This window comes from Anomaloglossus baeobatrachus, chromosome 6, assembly GCF_048569485.1.
Source record: "Anomaloglossus baeobatrachus isolate aAnoBae1 chromosome 6, aAnoBae1.hap1, whole genome shotgun sequence".
NCBI lineage: Eukaryota > Metazoa > Chordata > Amphibia > Anura > Aromobatidae > Anomaloglossus > Anomaloglossus baeobatrachus.
Genome location: NC_134358.1, coordinates 494,302,216 through 494,327,944, shown reverse-complemented (window position 1 = coordinate 494,327,944; position 25,729 = coordinate 494,302,216).

The following is a 25,729-nucleotide window of genomic DNA, read 5'->3' as shown; positions in this document are numbered from 1 at the left end:
GGATTTGGCAAATTATGGCGACTCCTAGCCTTGCCAGGATCCGAAAGGCCCCTGCCCTGGTGCTGACTGTTCTTCATATACTGCTCCAGACCGCCGGGTCACTACCCGTCCACGGTCCTTCCAGCAACCTCCGAGCAGTCACCCCTGCAGACTTTCACCGCCGTCTGCTGACCTTGCTGTCACAGTCCGGGGCACACACCTGGACCAACTTCAGGCTTTACTACTCTCACTTTTCTGTCACTTCAGCTTTTCTCGTTAGCTCCACTACTACTTCCTTCTACTTCACTCCCCTAACTGTACTGAACTGCCTGGTTCCTCCCGCCTCCAGGGCTGTGAACTCCTCGGTGGGCGGGGCCAACCGCCTGGCCCACCCCCTGGTGTGAACATCAGCCCCTGGAGGAAGGCAACAAGGATTTTTAAGTTAGCTTAGGTGTTCCTAACTGGGGTGTAGGGTGTGGTGGTGTTATGACCTGTGACCCCTGGCTTGCCCAGGGCGTCACACTGTGAATAGCTGATTTTAGGAACAGGTGGTGTTATATGTGAATTTCTATTAGTAACACTGGGTGATTGAAATCTCCACGTTTCAAAAGTGGACGCGATGTCACAACTGCGGTGGTTAAGCGTGACCTATGCGCACTGTCACACCTGCGGCGGTCGAGTGGGACCTTGTCACGATCACTGTGGAGTTAGTAGAGTCCACGCCTGTGGTGCTCTGAATAGCTGATTTTAGGAACAGGTATTGTTATATGTGAATTTCTATTAGTAACACTGGGTGACTGAAATCTCCACGTTTCAAAAGTGGACGCTGTGTCACAACTGCGGTGATTGAGCGTGACCTGTATGCACTGTCACACCTGCGGCGGTCAAGTAGGACCTTGTCACGATCACTGTGGAGTTAGTAGAGTCCACGCCTGTGGTGCTCTGAATAGCTTATTTTAGGAACAGCTGGTGTTATATGTGAATTGCTATTAGTAACACTGGGTGAATGAAATCTCCTTGTTTCAAAAGTGGACGCGGTGTCACAACTGTGGTGGTTGAGCGTGACCTGTACGCACTGTCACACCTGCGGCGGTCGAGTGGGACCTTGTCACGATCACTGTGGAGTTAGTAGAGTCCGCACCGGTGGTTGTTGGGAATTTTAGTTATGTTTTGGCTGCTGGGAGGCTCCGTCTGGTGGCCAGGAATGGTTTGGACTTGGACCAGGTGTGTTGTGCATCGGGTGTTTCCTTTGCTAACTCTCTGCTTATTTAAATCCTGATCTGATTGCAGGCTGTTGCCGGATGTCAGTTGTTCTTTGTATCTCCAGCCTGCTTAATCCTGCTCTACACCACATCTTCCCCAGATAAGCGCTTGCTCTTTATTTATTGTCTGGTTCTTTTGTTAATCTGGGTTTGTCATTTGCTGTGGTTGGTTTCAGTTTATTTGCTTGCAGGGATTTTCCCCTTAGTGGATTGTTGAGAAACTCCCTGCAGTTCTGTGTGGAGTATAGCTCCTTTGGGTCCATGTGTTTGTGGCTTGTTGACTTTGTTATGATTCTTGTTTTCTGTTCATTGGTATGACAAGGGCACCTGGTATAGGACGTAGTTCAGATCGTGCGATCTGAGGGCCTTTTTGTACTATCAGGAAGTTGGTATTTTGCAGGGTTTTTCTATGGCCACCATCAGTCCCTTTCCTGTCCTTTCCTATTTTAGTCAGCGGGGGCCTCACCTTTTGCTAATCCTGTCATCTACCTGTGTGTTGTGTTGGGGGCTAGCTATTCTTGTCTATTTTCTGAGGCAGAGAGTTATTCATCTTTCCTACCTTTACGATAGTTAGTTCTCCGGCTGGGTTCGCGGTGCACAGGATGTTAGTTCACCCCTGGGCTACTTCTAGTTGTGATCGTTAGTAAGGGGATGGCGGCCAGATTAGTTGCCAATGCTCTTATCACCTTTTGCCAATGATTTGTGGTGGTCTTCCATGGTTCCGGATCATAACAGGTGGTGCTCTGAATAGCTGATTTTAGGAACGGGTATTGTTATATGTGAATTTCTATTAGTAACACTGGGTGACTGAAATCTCCACGCTTCAAAAGTGGACGTGGTGTCACAACTGCGGTGGTTGAGCGTGACCTGTACGCACTGTCACACCTGTGGCGGTTGAGTGGGACCTTGTCACGATCACTGTGGAGTTAGTAGAGTCCGCGCCGGTGGTGCTCTGAATAGCTGATTTTAGGAATAGGTATTGTTATATGTGAATTTCTATTAGTAACACTGGATGACTGAAACCTCCACGTTTCATAAGTGGACGCGGTGTCACAACTGCGGTGGTTGAGCGTGACCTGTACGCACTGTCATACCTGCGGCGGTTGAGTGGGACCTTGTCACGATCACTGTGGAGTTAGTAGAGTCCGCGCCGGTGGTGCTCTGAATAGCTGATTTTAGGAATAGGTATTGTTATATGTGAATTTCTATTAGTAACACTGGATGACTGAAACCTCCACGTTTCAAAAGTGGACGCTATGTCACAACTGCGGTGGTTGAGCGTGACCTGTACGCACTGTCACACCTGCGGCGGTCGAGTAGGACCTTGTCACGATCACTGTGGAGTTAGTAAAGTCCGCGCCGGTGGTCTTCTACATAGCTGATTTTAGGAACAGGTGCTGTTATGTGAATTGCTATTAGTAACACTGGGTGACTGAAACCTCTATGTTTCAAAAGTGGAAACGGGGTCAGAACTGCGGTGGTCGAGTGGGACCTGGACACACTGTCTCTTCTGTGGCGGTCGAGTGGGACCTTGTCACGATCACTGTGGAGTTAGTAGAGTCCGCGCCGGTGGTGCTCTGAATAGCTTATTTTTTTTAACTGGAACGTGTTTGGATATAAAGAGGCGGTGTCGTTGGACTTTATCTCAGCACTTCAGGTCTAGGAGTGCGAGAGAACTTTTATCTTATCTTGTCTTGTATATTGTCCTTGTCTGTTGCTGGAGACATTGTCTTAAGTCCTGAAGGGAATTACCCTTGAGTGTTATTATCAACAGATACTGTATGTTATATCTTATACTAAATTGCAAGGTACCAGATTAAAATATTTCACAAGTTCTATTATTATATTGGCTAAGGGCGGCTTTGCACATTACGACATCGCAGGTGCGATGTCGGTGGGGTCAAATCGAAAGTGACGCACATCCGGCGTCACTTGCGATGTCATAGTGTGTAAATCCTAGATGATACGATGAACGAGCGCAAAAGCGTCGTTATCGTATCATCGTTGCAGCCTCCGACATTTCCATAATGCCGGGGGAGCGATAGGTACGATGTTGTTCCTCGCTCCTGCGGCACCACACATCGCTGTGTGTGAAGCTGCAAGAGCGAGGAACATCTCCTTACCTGCCGCCGGCCACAATGCGGAAGGAAGGAGGTGGGCGGGATGTTTACATCCTGCTCATCTCCGCCCCTCCGCCGCTATTGGCCGCCTGCCGTGTGACGTCGCTATGACGCCGCACGACCCGCCCCCTTAGGAAGGAGGCGGGTCGCCGGCCAGAGCGACGGTCGCAGGGCAGGTGAGTGCATGTGAAGCTGGCGTAGCGATAATTTTCGCTACGCCAGCTTTTACACGATATCGTACCTGCGACGGGGGCGGGGACTATCGCGTGCGACATCGCAGCATCGGCTTGCGATGTCGCAACGTGCAAAGCCCGCCTAAGTGTCTGCATGTCAGTTATAACATATTGTGTTATGATTGGAGATGGGCAAACCTGAACTGTAAAGTTCGGGGATAATACCAGACACTGGGTGTTCAGGGCTCGAACTCCAACACAAAGTTTTAAAAAAAAACTGTGTCCGAATTTGAATGCTGTTAGTTTGCTAATAAAGTTTGTTGAAAGGCTGCAGTGCAACCAATTAACAAACTTTATTGCATAAAGAAGATTGCTGTGAACAAAAATTAATACATTTAAAAAAAAATGGAGAGGGCTCCCCCTAAGTTTATAACTAGCCAAGGCAAAGCAGACAGCGGGGAGTTGGTATTATCAGGTTGGTAAGGCCCATGGTTATTTGGCCCTTCCCAGCCTAAAATAGCAGCCCCCAGCCACCTCAGAAGTGGCACATGCATTACATGCAGCCACTCTGGTGCTTTGCCTGTCTTTTCTTGATTGCCTTTGTGTGGTGGCAATCTGTTTAATACTTTTGCAGTTGATGTCAGCTGTGAATTGACAGCTGGCATCAAACCCGGGTGTTAGTAATGGAGAGGTGTCTATCAGACATCTCCATTACTTCCACGGTTGAAAGAAAAAAGTTCATGGATAGCATATGTGCTTTTTGTGAATAATAAAATATTGCAGGATATTGTTACTAGATTTTGTTATATGGGACGTTGATCCAGGGAATTAGTCTGATTGTCGTATGTGGAGTCAGGAAGGAATTTTTCCCCTAATATGGGGCAATTAGCATCTGCCTCATGGGGTTTTTGCCTTCCTCTGGATCAACACATTAGCTTATAGGCTGAACTTGATGGACTTAAGTCTTTCAACCTTAAGGCTATGAAACTGTCTTTGTATTGAGGCTCAAGGGTGTAGGTCGTGGTTTCTTTGGGACCAGCATTAATGGAGTGTTTTGCCCCAAGTCTATCCCAGAAAGCCTTTTTGAGCTGACGTCCTTAGACAGATCCCAACATTTAGGGGGGAAAAAAAGTTTTAGTTAGTTAAAGGCGTTTTCCCATGAGCAAACTTAATTTTAACATAAATTTTAATCAAATCTTGGAATAATAATAATTTCCATAATTGGATGTAATTAAAAAAAATGTTCCTGTGCGGACATAATCTTGTATATGTGCCCCTGCTACTGTACTGGCCGTGTCTGATCGTACAGGGACATAGTCTGATCATACTCCTAGGCAGGGGAGGACTTGATTGCAAATTATTCTCTCTTTGAGGTAAAACATTTTTAAAAGCAAGTAGGGAAATGTTTTACGTCACAAAAAGAATCAGCTGGGATCCTGTTTAATTGATTAAGTTTAACTTTATTCATGGGGAAACCCCTTTAAGGGTGAATTAAAAGCAAAGCCACAGAAAGATTTAGGGTTTTTTCTTACTATATTGAACTTATGAGCTTTCAGGGAATTTTAATTCCTTTTTCTGTGGCTTTGCATTTAATTTTAGGTAGGGACTCGCAAGATAATGAGGACCCTTGACGTGGGTTGCGAGCTTGTATATTTTGGCCAAAATATTGACCCATGCCACATAAATTTATTATATATTTTTGCACGTTATATCTCTTTATGAAGGATGCAGCCAAGCCCATCTATGTTGGCCTTGTAAACTAGGGTGTCTGTGATGGTGGGGTGCACTGATAGAGTGCTGGGCAGCCCGCCTAATGTAATACTATGGGCGTCACTAATAGGCTGTAAGCCAGGCACTGCCCTATACAGGCCTTATCTGTGTGCAATGTTAATACTGAGCAATCACCCCTCCATAATTTGGCAGGTTGTGAGTGGTTGTCTCATCAGCATTATATTCGGTAACCTGGGCAGATGAATACCTTTGCCCGTTTTTTGCTATATTAAACTGATGAAATTTTGGGAAATTTTAATTTTTCTGTGGCTTTGCTCATAATTTTAATATACGGACTCAAAAAATAATGAGGACGTTGGGTTCTGAGCTTGCGTATTTTGGCCAAAATATGAACCAATACCTCATTTATTTATCATATTTTAATGTACATGATTCTTGATTTCAGCCAATCCCATCTATGCTGGTCTTGTAAACTAGGGTGTCTGTCCTGGTGGAGTGCAATAATAGAGCATACCTCCCAACTTTTGAAGAAAGCAAAGAGAGACAAAGGGAGAGGCGCGCTACACGCGCCGCTGCAAATTTTAGCTACACCTCTAGCCACACCCATTTGGCAGTAAGGATCATTCAGCAGTTGCCTCAGACTGTTCATTCATAGTCATAGCAGCCAAAATTTTCTTCCTTTTGTATGTGTCACTATACGACATATTGCTTATTTCTGTCTATAAGGCCGTGTTCACACGTTGCATAAATTCTGGGGGGGTTTTCTGCCGCTGTCCGCACCATACTACACAATCCATTTTTGCTGCATTTTGTATACCTTTTCTCCATTATTTATCTAATATATAAAGCAGCCACAAAATTTTGCACACTCACACTTCTGGACCCCGAGAGCGTCATAAGCTATGTTGTGAGGCGAAATTTTAACCCCGCGCGTTCAATTTTACCAATCAACTTTTCCCCTATCTACATAATGGGGAAAAAGTGAAATGATAAGTGTATCCGCACCGTCGCATTTACAATCACGAAATTTTGCAGATACCTCATGTGACTCAGGGAAAGTCGTAGACTATGTTTTGACAGGAAAATGTAACCCCGCGCTTTACAGTTACTCTCCAAAAAACATGGCTCCATTAAAGTAAATGGAGCCTGGAACTACAGGTTATTAGTATGAGCTGTGATTGGTTGCTATAGGAACAAAAGATATTCATAGTATAAGAAGCTTATATGTGAGGTAATAAGATGTCGGTGGGGAGACAGACAGACAGACAGAGAGATAGAGACTGACGGTGATAGAGACAGAGAGATAGAGACTGACGGTGATAGAGACAGAGAGATAGAGACTGACGGTGATAGAGACAGAGATAGAGACGGACGGGGAAAGAGACGGACGGGGAATGAGACGGATGGGGAAAGAGACGGACGGGGAAAGAGACGGACGGGGAAAGAGACGGACGGGGAAAGAGACGGACGGGGAAAGAGACGGACGTGGAAAGAGACGGACGGGGAAAGAGACGGACAAACATGCAGACAGGGACAGAGACAGGCAGACAGGGAAGGCGGAGACAGACAAAGATAGATGGGGAAACACACAGACCTTGATAGAGACAGACAGGGAAAGAGTCAGAGAAATAGAGACAGACAAGGAAGGAGACAGACAGAGACAGGCAGACAGGGAAAGACAGACAGGAAAAGACAGACAAAGAGACGGGGAGGTAGACCTGGGAAAGAGACAGACCTAGAAAGAGACAGATGGGGAAAGAAACAGAGAGATAGGGATAGACAAGAAAAGAGACAGACAGACAGACAGGCAGACGGGGAAAGAGACAGATGGGGAAAGAGACAGACGGGGAAAGAGACAGACAAACATGCAGACAGGGACAGAGACAGGCAGACAGGGAAGGAGGAGACAGACAAAGATAGATGGTGAAACACACAGACCTTGATAGAGACAGACTGGGAAAAAGACAGACAGAGACAGGCAGACAGGGAAAGACAGATAGGAAAAGACAGACAAAGAGACGGGGAGATAGACCTGGGAAAGAGACAGACCTAGAAATAGACAGATGGGGAAAGAAACAGAGAGATAGGGATAGACAAAGAAAGAGATAGACAGACAGGCAGACGGGGAAAGAGACAGACGGGGAAAGAGACAGACGGGGAAAGAGACAGACGGGGAAAGAGACAAACCTGGAAAGAGACAAACCTGGAAAGAGACAGACGGAGCACATTACTTGGCCAATTTAGTTAAATCTGTGTGGAATATCTGTTTTGTTGAAATAAACGTGAAATGCTTCTATTAGCTTATTTTTTGCCTTTTAATAATTACATCTTTATCTATTTGTTTTGTGTTTTTTTTGTGTGCAGAATAAATTTTTGTTAATACATTCTATTTTGTTAACAACCGTTATTAACCCGGGCAAAGCCGGGTAGTATAGCTAGTTAATAATAATAATAATAATAATAATAATAACAATAACACCTGCAGAAAAAACACAGCATTTATGCTACGTGTGAACACGGCCTCAACAATACATTTTTATTTCATTTTTTATGGGTTTTAATAAAGAGAAATAATAAATTGCACCATTTTGTTTTTACGTCATTTACCGATCCCCATAAATAATCTGATCGCTGTCTTGTTCGGGTCGTTACAATTACAGAGACACCAAATATGTCCATGTTATTTGCTGATTTGTGATGTTTATTATTTTATAAAAAAGTGTAATAAAATGACATTATTCTATTTTTTTTAATTATTTTAGTAATTTTATTAGAAGAAAAGAAAAATCTCTTTTCTTCTCCCTCTAGAATACAGAGCACAGAGATGCTGCTCTGTACAATGGAGCTCTGTATCCTGTGTGATCAGCTTGTAATCAGAGGCTGCATTGTAAGTTCATCTATATAAAATCCTCCCTCTTACATCATCGTTCCTTGTGGTTCACCAGCTAAGGGCTGCTGGACACAGCAAAAAAAGAAAGTTACTGGTTTGTATCCAAGGTGGTGAAAATAAAGATTTTTTTTATCTATTTGTATTTGTTTCCTCATTTCTTTATAGCAGTTTTCAGTATTCAGTTATATAAATAGTAGAACATATGGCTTGTACACAAGGCTTCTAATGTTACTCTGATATGCATCGAGATAACAACGATAGTCAGGTCAATGGACAATACTCCAAACGCGATAACACAGCATGGTTTTTGCAAACAGACTTGCACAGTGTTGATCAAATGCTAATATATGCAAAGAGAAAATAATCCCATTATACCCCAGGAGCATTGAAGTTTTACCAAAGGTATCAGAAATGTAGGTATAATCAAGTTTGCATATCAGACTTTACCAGGGATAATTAGCTCTTTTTTGCCACCTTGTCCCTCTGATATGCAAACTGTATATCTTGGTATAATGTGATTATTTTCTTTTGAATATATTAGCATTTGATCTACACTGTGCTTTGCACTGAACAACGTACACGCCTCCGTGACCCTATTCCACCGCAGCGCGACCGTTAGGCAAGTTATATAAATTGTTTTTTATTTGCTCACAGCAGCCTGGGCTCTTATATACAGCATGTTAGAATGCTGTATATAAGAGCCCTGTGATGGTGATGGCTGCAGCTTACAGCCCAGAAAAGTGGCGACAGGTTCCCTTTTAATGAAACCATAAGTTTAACCATGTAGTGTTCTTGAAAACGGGAAAAAAAAACCAAAACCTTGTCTCGAAAATCTGAAAAAAAGTGCTGATCTTACAATTTTTTTTTTGGATATTATATTTACCATGTTCACTAAATGGTAACACCGATGTTTCGGTGTCATGCCTCAGGTCGGTGCGAGTTTGGAGACACCAAACATGTATTGTTTACTCGGGTGCCGTGACCTCCGATGGGGGCGGGCAAAGTTATCATAATGGCGAGTCGCATATAGCTCTTGCTGCCAGATTTTGTCAGAATGAACTATAAGGGGTTAATAGTCGTGGGTGGAACCCTATTACACCTGCGACTACACATGTTAATTGTTGAAATTAGATTATATCTGTACGGATCACCACGTCATGCTGACGGCAGGAGGTGGCGATTAAGCAAACAAGATCCATGACGTACCTAGTAAGTCATGGGTTGTTCAGGGGTTAACAAAACAGAACTTTGCCAGAGCCTCTAAACAGCACTCACCATGGCGCCTCTGAATGTCTGCCCGGATGCTGGCGAGGAGCTCACTGGACCTGTAGCGCAGGTCTGCCAGCTTCTTACGGATTTGTGTTGTGGACCGCTCCACCCCAAATCTTCGGGACAGGCCTCTGCTGATCATCCCCAGCACTGCCTGTTTATGAAGCATAGGATGCTCATGCTCTGCCTCACAAAAATATTCTTTTTTAATCATCATTCTGATGAGATAATGCACCTCAACAGGCCCCCAGGGAGAACAGCGCCTCCTGGCCGCCAAGTTCCCGCCTCTGAATATCACAGCCCGATGGACTCTACTGCGATCTGCAATCCAGAACCTTTGGCTGGAAGTCACAGGAAGTCAAGTCACAAGAAGTCACCGCTCAGTCACAACGCACTTACGACCCCCAATAGGAGCGGAGGGGGGCGTGGAAAAGGCAACATAGATGCACGCCTATATGTTGCTAATCGTTCAATGTGACAGGGTCTCAGTGACCAACGATGTTGTTGTACAAGTTGTTTATAGATCGCCGGATCGTTGGTGCGTCGTTCTTAAGGTCTGACTGTGTGACATCTCACCAGCGACCTCCTAGCAACTTACCAGCAATCCCTATCAGGTTGAATCGTTGTTGGGATCGCTGGTAAGTTGTTTAGTGTGACGGTACCTTTAGGGAATTCCACCATACATTCTAGAGGGTTGTCACACGTAGCGATGTGTGCTGCCTCAGGAACGATGAATAACCTGCGTCCAGAACGAGCAACGATATTTTGAAAATGAACGACGTTTCAACAATCAACAATTTGGTGAGTATTTGGGATCGTTAGCAGTCGCTCGTACGTGTCACACGCAACGACGTCGCTAACGAGGCGGGATGTGCGTCACGAATTCTGTGACCCCAGCGACATCTCGTTAGCGATGTCGTTGCGTGTAACGGGGCCTTTAGGCTCCATTCACACAATCGTACTTTCAGTTGGACTTCTGTCTGTAGGAATAAATGACATCACACAGACAATACTCAGGCCAATGTCATTCAATAAGACTTCAACAAATCAACTAAACTGTCAATCGATGCAATAAAAACAAAATGTAACCCATACAGATCAACTGTATAGCATCTGATTAGTACAAATACATTGCAATCCTTAAAGGGGTTGTCCGGTCTAAATCCACAAGACTGCAGTCACTATGACAGCAGACTTGTGACTCCTCACATCACTTGCACTGTGAGGTTCGCTGGAACGGTGGTCAAGTGGCCACAAACACGTGAAAGGATACTTCCGGCCAGAATGCGACTAGATAAACATGCAAGTGCATTGCGTGAGGCCGCGCCCATCTAGTCGGATTCTGGCTGGGAATATATTATTGCAAATTCGTGGCCACGTGACCCCCGTTCCCGGCTTGGACAATGGCGAATCTTCACAGCGCATGTGGCGAGCGATGTGAGCATTCATAAGTCTGCAGTCACTCTGTGGATTTATACCGGACAAACTTTTTAAGGTAGGAAACAGTTTTTGGCCTTGTAAATTTTATTAACTGCTGATGTATAACAACAGGGCCATATGGATGGCAGCTAGATGACATTAGAATTGAAAACTCTGCCGTTTTTTTTCTTGCTGAAAATCATTTATTTTACGCTCATGTAAATTTAGGGATGTCGTAATAGGGTGTCCCTTTAAGGCCGGGGCCACACGGGGATTACTGCGCTCCCCTCGCATGACGCTTGGCTCGCACTGGCAGTATAGCAAAGACGAGTGTCATGCGAGTGTCCCTGCACAGCTGCGGGGGCGGGCCAGTGCTGCAGAGGGCGGTGGCCAACGCTGAGGAGGGGAGGGATTTATTTCCCTCTCTCCTCCGTAGCCGGTTATTGTGATTCTCGCCCTACACTCGCGGAACACCGGTGTACCGCGAGTGCAGTGCGTTTTTTTTTTTTTTTTCTCGCCCCATAGACTGTTTTCTTTTGCATGGGGTGTGAGAGAAAACTGGATCGCATTACAGTCACAGCATGCTACAATTGTTTTCTCGGTCCAATTAGGGCTGAGAAAATAATCTCTCATAGGTGCAGACACACAGGCTAATATTGATCCGAGTGGAATGCGATTTTTTTTTTTAATCGCACTCCACTCGCACCGATTTTCATGCCGTGTGGCTTAGGCCTTAGGCTGGAATCACACTTGCGAGTGTAAAATCAGTCCGAGTCTCATGCTAGATAGTAGCATGAGCTCTGTTCAAGTGTTGATCAGTGTGCAATGCAATAGCAATGCGATTATGTGATTTCTCTCATGATTGTAGTCCATGTGCAATCCGTGTGTGATCTGTATAGGATCCGTTTTTATTTTCAGCAGCTATGTCATCTGCCATTGAGCTCTGCTACATGGCCGCTGACAGCAAACACAGACAGAGCCGCGGGATCAGAATGAAGTCGGATGAACTTCACCCGACTTCATTGTCATCCCGCGGCTCTGCCTGTGTGTCATGGCCTGATTTTCGGTCACCGGGGAAGGTCTCACCGGTGACCGCAAATCAGCTGAGTGACATAAGTGATCTGCGCTATCAGCGGTGTCATCACTGAGGTTACCCGCAGCCACAGCAGAAGCCCTCCCGCTGAGATCTGTGGCCGCGGGTAACCTGAGTGACGTCATCGCTGATAGCGCGACTCACTACAGTCGCTGCGGGGAGCTCACAGAGAGCGGTTGTGGTCTGTGACCGCTCTCTGTCAGATTCTGATGTAGCAGAGCTGAAAGCGTCGTGGGACCTCTATGGATTACTTCGGACCTGGAGGGGTATTTGGGGGTTTAATAAAGTGGTGAATGAGGGTGTTTTTTTTGTCATTTATTTCAAATAAAGGATTTTTTGGAGTATGTCTTTATTTTCTTTATCTTACAGGTTAATCAAGGAAGGTATCTCGGGGAGACGCCTGCCATGATTAACCTAGGACTTAGTGGCAGCTATGGGCTACTGCCATTAACTCCTTATTACCTCAATTGCCACCGCACCAGGGCAATTCGGGATGAGTCGGGTACAGTCCCGGGACTGCCGCATCTAATGGATGCGGCAATTCCGGGTGGCTGCTGGCTGATATTGTTAGGCTGGGGGGCTCCCCATAACGTGGCGCTCCCCATTCTGACAATACCAGCCTCCAGCCGTATGACTTTACCCTGGCTGGTATTAAAATTGGGGGGGACCGCACTCCGGGTTTTTTAAATTATTTATTTATTTTACAGCACGATGTAGACCCGCCCACCGGCAGCTGTGATTGGTTGCAGAGACAGGTATCACTCATCGTGGGGGCGTGTCTGACTGCAGCCAATCATAGACACCGGTGGGCAGGGAAAGCAGTGAATACGTGATGAAATAATGAGCAGCCGGCTTTTTCAAAAGAGGAGAAGCCGCCACAGTGTGAATGCCGTGCAGTGCGGCGCCGGTGATTGTGGATCGGTGAGTATGAGAGAGGGGGTGGGAGTGAGAGACCGACATGGACAGAGAGAGAGAGATAGAGACAGAGAGAGAGACCGACCGACAGAGAGAGAATAGAGACCGAGAGGTAGAGACCGACTGAGATAGAGATTGACCGACATTGTCAGACCTCACTCATTTCCAGTGTTTTCTGAAACATGCGATAAATGTATTTAGAAAAACGCATGTCACTAGGATGGTGTGTATGCCGTCCGTGTGACATCCGTTTATTTACCTGCTCCCTTAGAGTTGCATTGGAGAGACACGCGCGAGAAGCTCACCAAAACGCAGCATGCTGTGATTTTTTTCTCAGTCCAATTTGGCAAATCTGACAACAAGGTTTTGCTATGTAATCTGAAGATTGCAGAAGATAGAGGTTGACACACAGAATTGAAGGAATTTGTTCCTGCTGTTCTCAGTCATACTTTTTTTTTTTAAATCAGATACTTTTTTATTAAAACAGAGTACATACAACAGAATAACAAATCGGCATCCAAATTAAATTTATCACATCTATTACCCCTTTAACTCCCCCTTCCGCCCCCTCCCCCACCCTGGCAGCAACACTTCTCCCCAATACTACATCCCATTTAGTACACACTTAGGATACCCTTCAACTGTAGTATAGCAACCATCCCGTTGTGCAGGAGGAACAACTAGTAACACAAATAAAACAAAACATACACATCAGAGGTCTCAAACGGCTATCCCGGTCCCAGACCAGTTTACTGGTCCATCACTCGTCTTATTCGCATTGCAGCCAAGGAGACCAGAGCTTCTCAAACATTTTAACATTCCCCCTTCTTTCATACACTCCCCGTTCCAGCTGAAGAATACACTCCACCCTTTTAATGTACTCTCCCCTGGTTGGGGGGTCTTTTTTAATCCAGGACCTGGCGATTAGCTTTCTTGCCGCATACAGCAGCCTAGCAATGACAATTTTCATAGTATTTTCCACCCCAAGCTCCTCAACATATCCCAATAGGCATATCACTGGTTCCCTGGGGAGGACACACCCATATGTTCTTCCTATCTTGTGGATAACCTTAGTCCAAAAGGAGACCAGTCTCGGACAGGACCACATCATGTGAAAAATACCTGCGTCAGATCCCTGACACCTTGGACACTCCGAATTCCTTTTCAACCCCATTTTAAACATCAGTAAGGGAGACCTATATACCCGGTGAATCACGTATAGGTGAGACAGTCTGGCCGGTTCGCTCATGGAAAGTTTAGGGACATACTCCAGGATACTCTCCCACACCTCCTCCGTTATCGGCCCAACTTCCTCCTCCCATTTAGATTTAGTTTTAATTGGGTATTCTAAAAGAAAGGTATGTAGTATATCTTTATATGTGCCAGAAATGATCCCTTTAGTGCTTCCTCCGCCCTTACACACATACTCCAGTACCAGGTCAGTCTGTATGGCCACACTTTGTTTAGCCGCTTGGGCTGCAATCGCATGTTTTAATTGTCTGTAGTGGAGCCAGCCGGACGCCGGTAACTGAAACTCACTCTGTAACTGTGGGAACGATTTCAGAATTCCTCCGTCCAATATCTGATGCATGTATACTACACCCTTGCGTCTCCACTCCTCAATATTCCCCATTTTCTGAATCTCCGGGAGATTACTGTTATCCCAGATAGGTGTAAACTTAGTTAACCGGGTCACCCCTCTCACCCTTTTCAGCCTATCCCAGGTCTTATTTATAAGTGCCATTGTAGGAGATGTTCTACCCAGGAGCCCCACCGCACCATCCTCTAGTCCCATTACCAATGGACTTCTACCCACTATGTATTCCAGTACTTCTTTAATGCCCCCATCTTTCTCTCGATCAGACCAACCCCTGAGGTGTTGACATTGCGCCGCTATATAATACAATTCCGGATTTGGGATTGCTAGACCCCCCTCATCCTTCGGCCTTTGTAAAGTCTCTAATCGCACCCTAGGCTGCTTTTTACCCCACACCAGGTGTTACGAGGGGGACCCGGGGAAGCGTGCCAAGATGGTATATGGACAGCTTCCGCCGGTCAAGGTCCACTGTGCGGTGTAAGGGACCGCTGCTATGGTGGGAGAAGAGTGAGCGGGTTGCTGCTAGCGATCGTCTGGAATGTCACAGACGATCTGCGTACACCTGTCCGCCCTAACCCGTGAGGGTTGTATGGCACGGGGCTCACAACTCGGTGTACCTGTTGCACGGGGACGCACAGAGGTGCCAACGCACGTGTGCCAGCGGGAGTCACAGGAATATGGCACGAGGGTAGCACAGAGGTGCCCACGCACGTGTGCTTCAGAAACCAGGTGAGTCCGACAGAGATTCAAGGAGCTCACCTGGGACAGGAACACAGCCTGTTAAACGGAATACTGCCGGAGCAGCAAGGCAGGGGCAAGACCTGCAAAATACAATGTCTGTACAGTGGCGTGGCAGCACGCTGCCAGACATCCAAACATAGAAGGACGGTCGCGCGCCGCCATGATGGCAGGAGGGGTTTTTAAGGAGATGTAGCTCCAGCCAAGGGCGGGCGCGAGACGGATGTGACCCAATCATGATCTGTGACGTCCTGGCCCGGCCAGTCAGGATTCAGCACATCACCAGCCTCGTTATCTGGCCGTGTGATACCAGTGAGCGAATCAGAAGACGTCACGTGGGGCACATGCTCAACCTCCTGCCTCTGGGTCATAAAGGCGGGATCTTCGGTTTCACAATGTGTAGAGCTAAGGGAAGTCTTGCTGCTTCCCTGAGCATCTATCCTTTGCACACTGTGCAACCACTCCGACCCTCTGCGATGCTGAGCAGGAGGACACTCCATTCCTTACAAGGAATAAACCACTAGGTGTCACCCTTCTGCTGCATCTAGGAGGAGGAAACTCCTGCAGTCTCCCAGGCCTTTGGCGCTGCTGAGTAGGAGGACTCGCGGCAGACAAGGAATGGGGGACCACCTCATTCCTTGCAAGAGGAGAGCCACGAGATGTAACACCAGGTCCCTAAACAGCGAGTTTATCCCTTTAAATCTTTTCCTTGAAATACAAACAGGGGCATTGTGCTGTATGTATAGGAGTTTAGGCATTACTACCATCTTTAGTAAATTAACCCTTCCAACAACTGACAAATGTAGCTTGTTCCAGGCATACACCTTGGTTCTCAATTTTTTAAGGAGCGGCCATAAGTTCACCTGTATGTATTTTTCTACTGGCAGAGATATCTGGATACCTAGATATTTAAATTCGTCCACATTCTTCAATTTGTTAGCCCCAGTATCCTCATTTGTCCAGGCTACTTCCCCATCCACCTTAAAGAGGCTCGATTTAGACCAATTAATGGTCAGTCCCGAAACTTCTCCAAATTTCTCTATTATCTGCATGGCATGATCCAATGAGGCTGATGGATCCCCCAAGAAAAGTAATAAATCGTCAGCATAAAGAGCTATTTTCTCCTCTAAATGCCCATACTTAAATCCATGGATCTCCTTTGTTTTCCTAATGGCCGCCGCCAGAGGCTCTATTGCAATAGCAAATAGGAGCGGCGATAGTGGGCAGCCCTGCCTCGTTCCCCGGTGCAACTCAAACGCTGAGGAGGTCATACCGTTAACTCTAACTTTAGCAGTAGGCCTATTATACAACAGCTGCACCCACTTTACAAACCGTGGGCCAAAACCCATATGCTGCAACACTTTCCACAGATACCCCCACTCAACACTATCGAACGCTTTCTGGGCATCTAACGAAGCGATCACCCTCCGGCCAGGGTTGTCAGGCGGCAACTGTAGATTAAGGTACAATCTCCTGATATTAGCAGCTGTCGACCTATTGGCCATGAACCCTGATTGGTCCATATGGATTAGGTTAGATATAACTCCAGTCAGCCGGTTTGACAACACCTTAGCCAGAAGCTTCACGTCCGCTGTTAATAACGAGATGGGTCTATATGAGTCTGGAAGCCTCGGATTTTTATCCTCCTTAGGAATTACTACTATTATTGCTTCTCTCATAGATTCAGGCAATACACCTTCCCCCTCCGCCACCTCAAAGACTTTCAATAGTTTGGGTAATAGGATTTCTTCTAACTGTTTATAAATTTCAACTGGTAGCCCGTCTGCTCCCGGTGCCTTGTCATTGCTCATGCCATGCAGAGCGCCCTCCAGTTCATCAATAGTAATAGGTGACTCCAGTTTATCTCTATCCGCCACAGACAACACCGGAAGCTCACCTCGCTCAAGAAATGAGTCCACCTCTTCCACCCTCATCTCTCCAATAGAAGAATATAGCGTGCGATAGAAATCTTTAAAGACCCCAAGGATCTCCTCAACCTCAGTGACCTGTGTCCCCTCCACTGTGTCCATACCATGCACAAATGAACTACTCCTTTGAGCTGCAGCTATGACCGATAATAGATGACCAACTTTTTCCCCCTCCTCATAAAAATGCAATTTTTGGAATGCCTGCTTCCTTACCGCCTTCTCCAAAAGCATCTTATTAACCTGTTCATGCGCCTGCCTAAGATTTTGCTTCGCGTCCGTAGTAGTACTCCGGATTGCTTCCAGCTCTGCCTTATCTAAGGCCTCCAGCCTATCTTTCTCATCCTGCCTCGTCTGTGTTTTACGTTTACAGATATCCCTGAACAGGAGCCCCCTGAGGTATGCCTTCATCGCATCCCATACCACCAGCGGCCCAGTGCTACCCTCGTTGTGGATAAAGAAATCCCCAAGATCCCGTTCTATATTCCCCATATTAATATGACGGATCCATGCTGGATGAAGCTTCCACTCTCCCCTCCTTCCCCCTGTCAGGGTCCCCTGTCGTATGGACACTAGAATTGGGCTATGATCTGAAATCACTCTTGTCAGATATTGCACGTCGCTTATCATTGCATCCATCAGATCACTAGCTAGAGCCATGTCAATGCGGGACAGAGTGTTATGTGAAGCCGAATAACAAGAGAAGCAGGATACCCTCCCATTCCTCACTCGCCAGGCATCCACCATTCCAAGTTCCCCAATAAGAGTGCCAAACGAAGTCATACAACTATCCTGGAGGTCTACTACTCCTATCCCAGTACAGATCTATCACATTATTGAAGTCCCCCACCAGTAAAAAAGGGATTACTCCCCCCTTCTCAGAGAACTACCTTATCTCCCTTAGTTTGGTGCACTTATATGGAGGTGGTATATATATTGCAGCTATACACATGAGTCTGCCAAATATTTTACACTTGACGGCCACCCACTGTCCCTCTTTATCCACATACACTTCTATCTCTTCATATTGCACAGAGTTATGGATCAGCAGTGATACACCCCTTGCATAGTTGGAAAAGGTGGAGTGATAGGCCTTCTGCACCCATCTCCTATTTAAAACATGTGTTGTCTCCTTTGTTAGATGCGTTTCTAGTAGACATATTACTGACGGGTTCTGGTCTTGAACATATTTAATTAATGCCGCTCTCCTAGACCTATCTGATAACCCTCTAATATTCCAACTCAACACCTTAATTCTATCCCCCATTATCCCGCCCAGTAAAACCATCAAACCTTGTAGTATCTCCCCATGCTGCCTCTACCCTACCCCTTTCCCCCCTCCCCCCCTGCTCCCCTCCCCTCCTACTCCCCACCACTTCCTGTTTTCGAGTACTCCCGTGAAGCATCGGGTTTTCCAAACCTGGTCCATAATCCCTACTAAATTCCCCCCTACCTCCCTCGCCTTCCCCTCTTAGACACATTTTAAAACTCGTCCCTTTTCCAACAATTCTCCACTCCCCCCCTTTCTATGTATAATCATATTCTACTCAACCAATATAACAGTAAAATGGCGAACAGTAATTAAACTGGAATCTCAAATTGTAAATACCACCACCGCGCCTAATTAGGCAGTCCCCATGTCCTGCGAAGCTCACATCAAACCCTTCGCATTCCCCCTGCATACTACCTCAATCCCAAAGGGAGGGAGAAAAAAAAAAAAAAAAAAAAAGAAAAAACAAGAAGGGTCCCCTGTAAGCTCCTAAGGATGTTGTAGAGCCTCAGCCGGCCTTCTCCAACACACTGCAGATTCAGACAGTCAGCTCATTCCTTCAAACGGATCCGCTTTTCGTTTGCGTCCAACCACTGCATGGCTTCCTCTGGAGTTGTAAAAAAGTGCACCCGCTCCAACGCCGTCACTCTTAGCTTTGCCAGGAACATCATTGAGTATTGCACCCCCATCTCTCGCAGGCGCCTCTTTACTCCTGTAAAAGTCATACGTAGCTTTTGAACAGAAATGGAGTAGTCCGGGTATATGGAAATTCTCTGGCCGTCAATCATAAGATCCTCCATGTCTCTTGCCTTTCGCAGTATAGTGTCCCTGTCTCTGTAGTTGAGGAGCTTGGCTAGCATAGTGCGAGGGCCCCTGCCTGCTGGTTGTGGCTGCATCGGGACTCTGTGTGCACGTTCCACAGCATAGAGCTTGGATAAGACATTAGCACCCATTTTCCCCCTGAGCCAGTCTTCTACATATTCAGTGGGGTTTCTTCCTTCCGCTTTCTCAGGGATGCCGACAATTCGGATGTTATTTCTTCTAGAGCGGTTCTCTAAATCATCATTTTTTGCCATGATTTCAGCTATCTGCTGTGCAAATGTTTTTTCAGACTTTTGTAGTTTTGTAATATGATCCTCTGTTATCCCCACTCTCTCCTCTACAGCCGTTGTTCTCAGATCAGCTTTCTTGAGGTCTTTCTTAATGTCAGCAACCTCTGCCTGTAATCCCTTAACTTGCTTCGTCAGGGAAGTCAGAGCCTCTTTACAAAAAGACACCACTGCAAAAACGTCCTTTAAAGTGGGGTTTTCTGGAGCCTGGTCTGCACTATGTGCTTCCTCCACTTCTCCTGTCTTATCTTGCTGCTTTTCACCATCCCCCATCTCATCAGAGCTGACATTGTCTTCTCCCTCCTCACCTCTGTTATCTGTATGCTGATGTGATTTCTCTGAAGTCCAGGCAAATTTCTCCAGCTTTGCAGCGATCTGCATCCTCTCCTGACAGGCTGCATTAACTTTCTCAGCTTCCTGCCTTATCATGGCACCATCCTGAGAGCTGGGGACTTTCCTGCCTCCATTATCTTTTTGCCTGTGACGGACCATGGCACCTCTCTGCATCCACCAGACTCACTCCAGATAAGTCCTCACCACCTTATCTTCCTGACAGCCGGCTGAGGCAGTGATAACAGCGGTATTCAGGGATTTATCAAGGGAGTTTGCAGGAGAGCTCCACAAACACGTCTCTTCACATTGCCGTCCAGGCCACGCCCCGTTCTCAGTCATACTTACATTGGCGCTCGGTCTTTTTCTTCACCCGGCTCATACTTACCAATCCCTGATCACCAGCGCGGCGAGGAACAGCTGTGCCGAAAATACGCGTCTTCAATTTATTTGAAAATGCCGGCCGCACATTAATCAATCTCGTATTCCCTGCTTCCCCCACCCACAGGCACCTATGATTGGTTGCAGTCAAACACGCCCCCACGCTGAGTGACAGTAAAAAACAGTGTGCGGTCCCCCCCCATTTTGATACCAGCCAAGATAAAGCCATACGGCTGAAGGCTGGTATTCTCAGTATGGGAAGCCCCACGTTATGGGGAGCCCCCCAGCCTAACAATATCAGCCAGCAGCCACCTGTCACTCAGGTTACTCGCGGCCACCGCTGGATCTTCCAACTGTGACGGCATGTTGCCCGAGTGACAGCGATGAAGTCACAGGTGAGTTGCGGTCTCGGGTGGAGGATCCAGCTAGCCGCGGGTAACCTGAGTGACGGCAGCGCTAAGCGCGCTGCTCACTGCAATCACTCAGGGGATTAGCGGTCACCGGTGAGTCCTTTACGGGTGACCGCTAAACAGTACGCGACACAGATAGAGCCGCGGTATGAGGATGAAGTCGGGTGAAGTTCACCCAAGTTCATTCTCATCGTGCAACTCTGTCTGCTGTCTGCTGACATGTATCAACGACATTTTACCACACACACGGACATTTCCCACGGACATTTCACGTACACATACACCGACATTCCACATGCACACACGGATAGCATATGCCATCACACGGATGTCATACGTACCGGAGAAACGCCCAAAAAAACGGAATACGGACCCGAAAAACGGACCGTGTCACATGTACGTTTTTTATGCGGAAGTGTGTTTTTGGCCTTAAAGAGTGGAAACAATCTATGTAGAGAGGGGGAAAAAAGTGTTGTATAAAATGACAAATCTGATTACAATGTTGTTTTCTAAATGCAGACTACAAGAGCAGTGATGTCAATGGTTATTATTGTGAAAATTATTAGTATTTATGTTATAGGACCATTAACTATAACGGCTCTGAATACTGCAGATAAGCCTCAATAAAGGGTTGTACCAATAATCTTATAGAGGGAATGTTAGAAAGTCCTTAAAAAAACAAGAATCTTTGCAATTTACCTAAAAATAAAGAGAAATGAGCGATTTTTAATTTTATTGTTTACGGATTGTTACCTAGGTTTCCAGCCACTGCTGCAGATGGTAATTCTGTTGTAGAAAGTTTATGGTTGGATACTGATTGCTCATACAAACATTTTGTTGTTTAAGATTTATTAATATAAAAAAAATGTTTAAAATCATTTAACACCCATTACTAGGTTTCTGTGGTCTACCAGCGGTGGCTGAACATGCGCTCTTTTCAATTGAGCTTGTAAGCACTGCTCTGAAGTTCAGATCAGTGAAGCGCACTCTTACCTTTGAATCCTGGCTAGCTTCAGTGGCAGCATTGTGCTCCGATGCTGCAGAGGCAAAGCTGCTTCTGTTAGCAACGGCAAAGAATTGCATGGCCAGAACTGTCCATCATCACGAACACAATGCATCATGGCAAGCAGGAAGCCTAGAGGCTGGACAATAGTGGACGCCCACGGAAGGGGGTGAGAATTTCACTTTTACTTGGACAAGTGAGCTGTTGCTTTTAGAAAAGAATAGGTAAAATGTCAAGCAACCAGAAGACAGGTATATTACGGGATTTAAAAGAAACCCATATAGACAAGCTGTCCCTGGTGTTGGCTGCAGACAAACAACTTTACCATATTACCCTATGGTTTAGTGAAGGGAAGTACTTGATGTTCTATACCCAAAAAAACTAGCTCAGCCTCCTATAAAAGATATATTTCTACAATACTCTATGATAACTGGGCACCTAGAAGGCAGTCATTAAATTGATGGATACAAGAATTAATTATTCATACAATTCAAGACATTCTGCTTTTTCAACAGTATACATTTCACAAAAGATCTCCAATAAACTTACGCAATCTCCATGTTCAGCATTCCAGGAAGACAGCAAATGTTCCCATCTGGTAGAGAAGGAAGCAGTTATAGCGGGACCAGCGGAGAACGTCCGACTCCGTTTCACACTCTTCGAAGACACCTGGCCAGGAAACAAAATGAGAAATGTCAGCCACTGAGCCTACTATCTCATCAGGAAGGAGATTCCAGGGGAAGGGAGATGCCCTGGAAGGAATAAATCTACAAAACAAAAGTTTTACTATCAAAATGTATTATAAAATGTACTCACAGCAAAAAAGGGCAACCAGTCCAGTTAGCCCAGGCCAACACATCTAATGCACAAACAGGATGCAGACAAGCCTCTCAACATGATGGACACTTCACAGGTGCAAGGTAAATTGCACACTAGTGGCGCGCATAGGGCACTGTTCACACTTGCATGCGCATGGTGTCCAGCCAGCAACCTATTACCACGCCCTTACTATTAGATTAGGCGGGTTACTCGGACACTACTCACTGCAGCACGTAAGGGACAGAAATTCCACTATGCACGGCCGTATTAAGAGGCCCGGCTGCACCCCGCATAATCAAAGTGCAAAAAATACATATAAAATATATACAGTTAGGTCCAGAAATATTTGGACAGTGACACAATTTTCGCGAGTTGGCCTCTGCATGCCACCACATTGGATTTGAAATGAAACCTCTACAACAGAATTCAAGTGCAGATTGTAACGTTTAATTTGAAGGTTTGAACAAAAATATCTGATAGAAATCGTAGGAATTGTACACATTTCTATACAAACACTCCACATTTTAGGAGGTCAAAAGTAATTGGACAAATAAACCAAACCCAAACAAAATATTTTTATTTTCAATATTTTGTTGCGAATCCTTTGGAGGCAATCACTGCCTTAAGTCTGGAATGCAAAAGATGAGGATGTCCAGCTCTTCAGGCAAAAAAATCACGTCTTTATTTTATCATGCAGACACAAAGATTTGCGTGATTTATTTGTGTCTGCATGATAAAATAAAGACGTGATTTTTTTGCCTGAAGAGCTGGACATCCTCATCTTTTGCATTATTTTGGGCTGTGGCAGTGCCTGTCCGTGCTCCAGGACGAAATCAAGACTGAGCTTTTTCCACGGTGAGCTGATTCATACTATTGAACTTAAGTCTGGAACCCATGGACATCACCAAACGCTGGGTTTCCTCCTTCTTAATGCTTTGCCAGGCCTTTACAGCCGCAGCATTCAGGTCTTGCTTGTTTGTGGGTCTTTCCGTCTTAAGTCTGGATTTGAGCAAGTGAAATGCATGCTCAATTGGGTTAAGATCTGGTGATTGACTTGGCCATTGCAGAATGTTCCACTTTTTTGCACTCATGAACTCCTGGGTAGCTTTGGCTGTATGCTTGTGGTCATTGTCCATCTGTACTATGAAGCGCCGTCCGATCAACTTTGCGGCATTTGGCTGAATCTGGGTTCAAAGTATATCCCGGTACACTTCAGAATTCATCCGGCTACTCTTGTCTGCTGTTATGTCATCAATAAACACAAGTGACCCAGTGCCATTGAAAGCCATGCATGCCCATGCCATCACGTTGCCTCCACCATGTTTCACAGAGGATGTGGTGTGCCTTGGATCATGTGCCGTTCCCTTTCTTCTCCAAACTTTTTAATCTTCCCATCATTCTGGTACAGGTTGATCTTTGTCTCATCTGTCCATAGAATACTTTTCCAGAACTGAGCTGGCTTCATGAGGTGTTTTTCAGCAAATTTAACTCTGGCCTGTCTATTTTCGGAATTGATGAATGGTTTGCATCTAGATGTGAACCCTTTGTATTTACTTTCATGGAGTCTTCTCTTTACTGTTGACTTAGAGACAGATACACCTACTTCACTGAGAGTGTTCTGGACTTCAGTTGATGTTGTGAATGGGTTCTTCTTCACCAAAGAAAGTATGCGGCGATCATCCACCACTGTTGTCATCCGTGGACGCCCAGACCTTTTTGAGTTCCTAAGCTCACCAGTCAATTCCTTTTTTCTCAGAATGTACCCGACTGTTGATTTTGCTACTCCAAGTATGTCTGCTATGTCTCTGATGGATTTTTTCTTTTTTTTCAGCCCCAGGATGTTCTGCTTCACCTCAATTGAGAGTTCCTTATACTGCATGTTGACTGGTCACAGCAACAGCTTCCAAATGCAAAACCACACACCTGTAATCAACCCCAGACCTTTTAACTACTTCATTGATTACAGGTTAACGAGGGAGACGCCTTCAGAGTTAATTGCAGCCCTTAGAGTCCCTTGTCCAATTACTTTTGGTCCCTTGAAAAAAAGGAGGCTATGCATTACAGAGCTATGATTCCTAAACCCTTTCTCCGATTTGGATGTGAAAACTCTCATATTGCAGCTGGGAGTGTGCACTTTCAGCCCATATTATATATATAATTGTATTTCTGAACATGTTTTTGTAAACAGCTAAAATAACAAAACTTGTGTCACTGTCCAAATATTTCTGGACCTAACTGTATGAGGTATTAATTTGCAAATTGGCCAATGTACGTAAGCCCACAATCCTCATCACGGATCCTCACGCTTGCGGGTCCCTACACTGAAAATATCAAAAATAGCAACAAGAAGAGGAGAGGATTGTGGGCTTACGTACATTGGCCAATTTACATCCTGCTCCAGGACTCTACCAAGTCAGTCGGAGCAGAAGGGGCTTTGTGCCCGCTGTTCTTTGTTTTACGATTTTTAGAAATCCCAAGCCCAGTATGCTTATTTTCTCCACAGCATAAACTGACATCTGAAGCTGCAGAATGTCAATTTATGCTGCGGAGAGGAGAGTTCTCCGTGGAGAGAATAGAGCTAAAGTCAGCAGCAGCCCGCACCTGGATCGAGGTCATAGCCAGCTGCGTTCTTCCGTGGACAACACTCACATCTACGTAGACTCAGTGTCGCCGGATCGTGGGCACATATCCCAAAAGTTATGCTCCTGGGGTTTCAAAATGCTCACTATACCCCTGAATAAAATCATTGAGGGGTCTACTTTCCAAATTGAGGTCACTTGTGGGCAGGTCCAGATAAGGGTTGGTGGGGGCCCCTGGGCAGAAAATCTGGTGGGGGCCCCATAAACGTTAACATTTTTAGCCATATCAGTAGAGCACGAACTGTAGCATTTAGATATAAATCCAATGAACATGTATCTTATCCTGTTCTGCCACATTCAGATTTAGGCTAGGTTCACACACTGCGTTTTTTTACGCTGTGTTTCTGTGCGTTTTTTGCGGCAAAAAACGCACAAAAACGCACTCGCATTAAAAAACGCCGCAAAAACGTGTGCGTTTTTACCATGTTTTGTTGCTTTTTTTGTTGCTTTTTGCTGCGTTTTTGCTCACTTCATTTTTATGCGTTTTTTATCAGTGAACAATGCCATTAAAGATTGTTGAAAAAAAAAAGAATAAAGGTCTGATGTCATTTCCTTCTTCAATATGTTCTTCATTCTTCACTAGTGTATGCAGGAGAGCAGACAGCTGCAGAACTACAAGGCTCAGCATACTCCATCCAGGACTGTATGCAGGAGTTT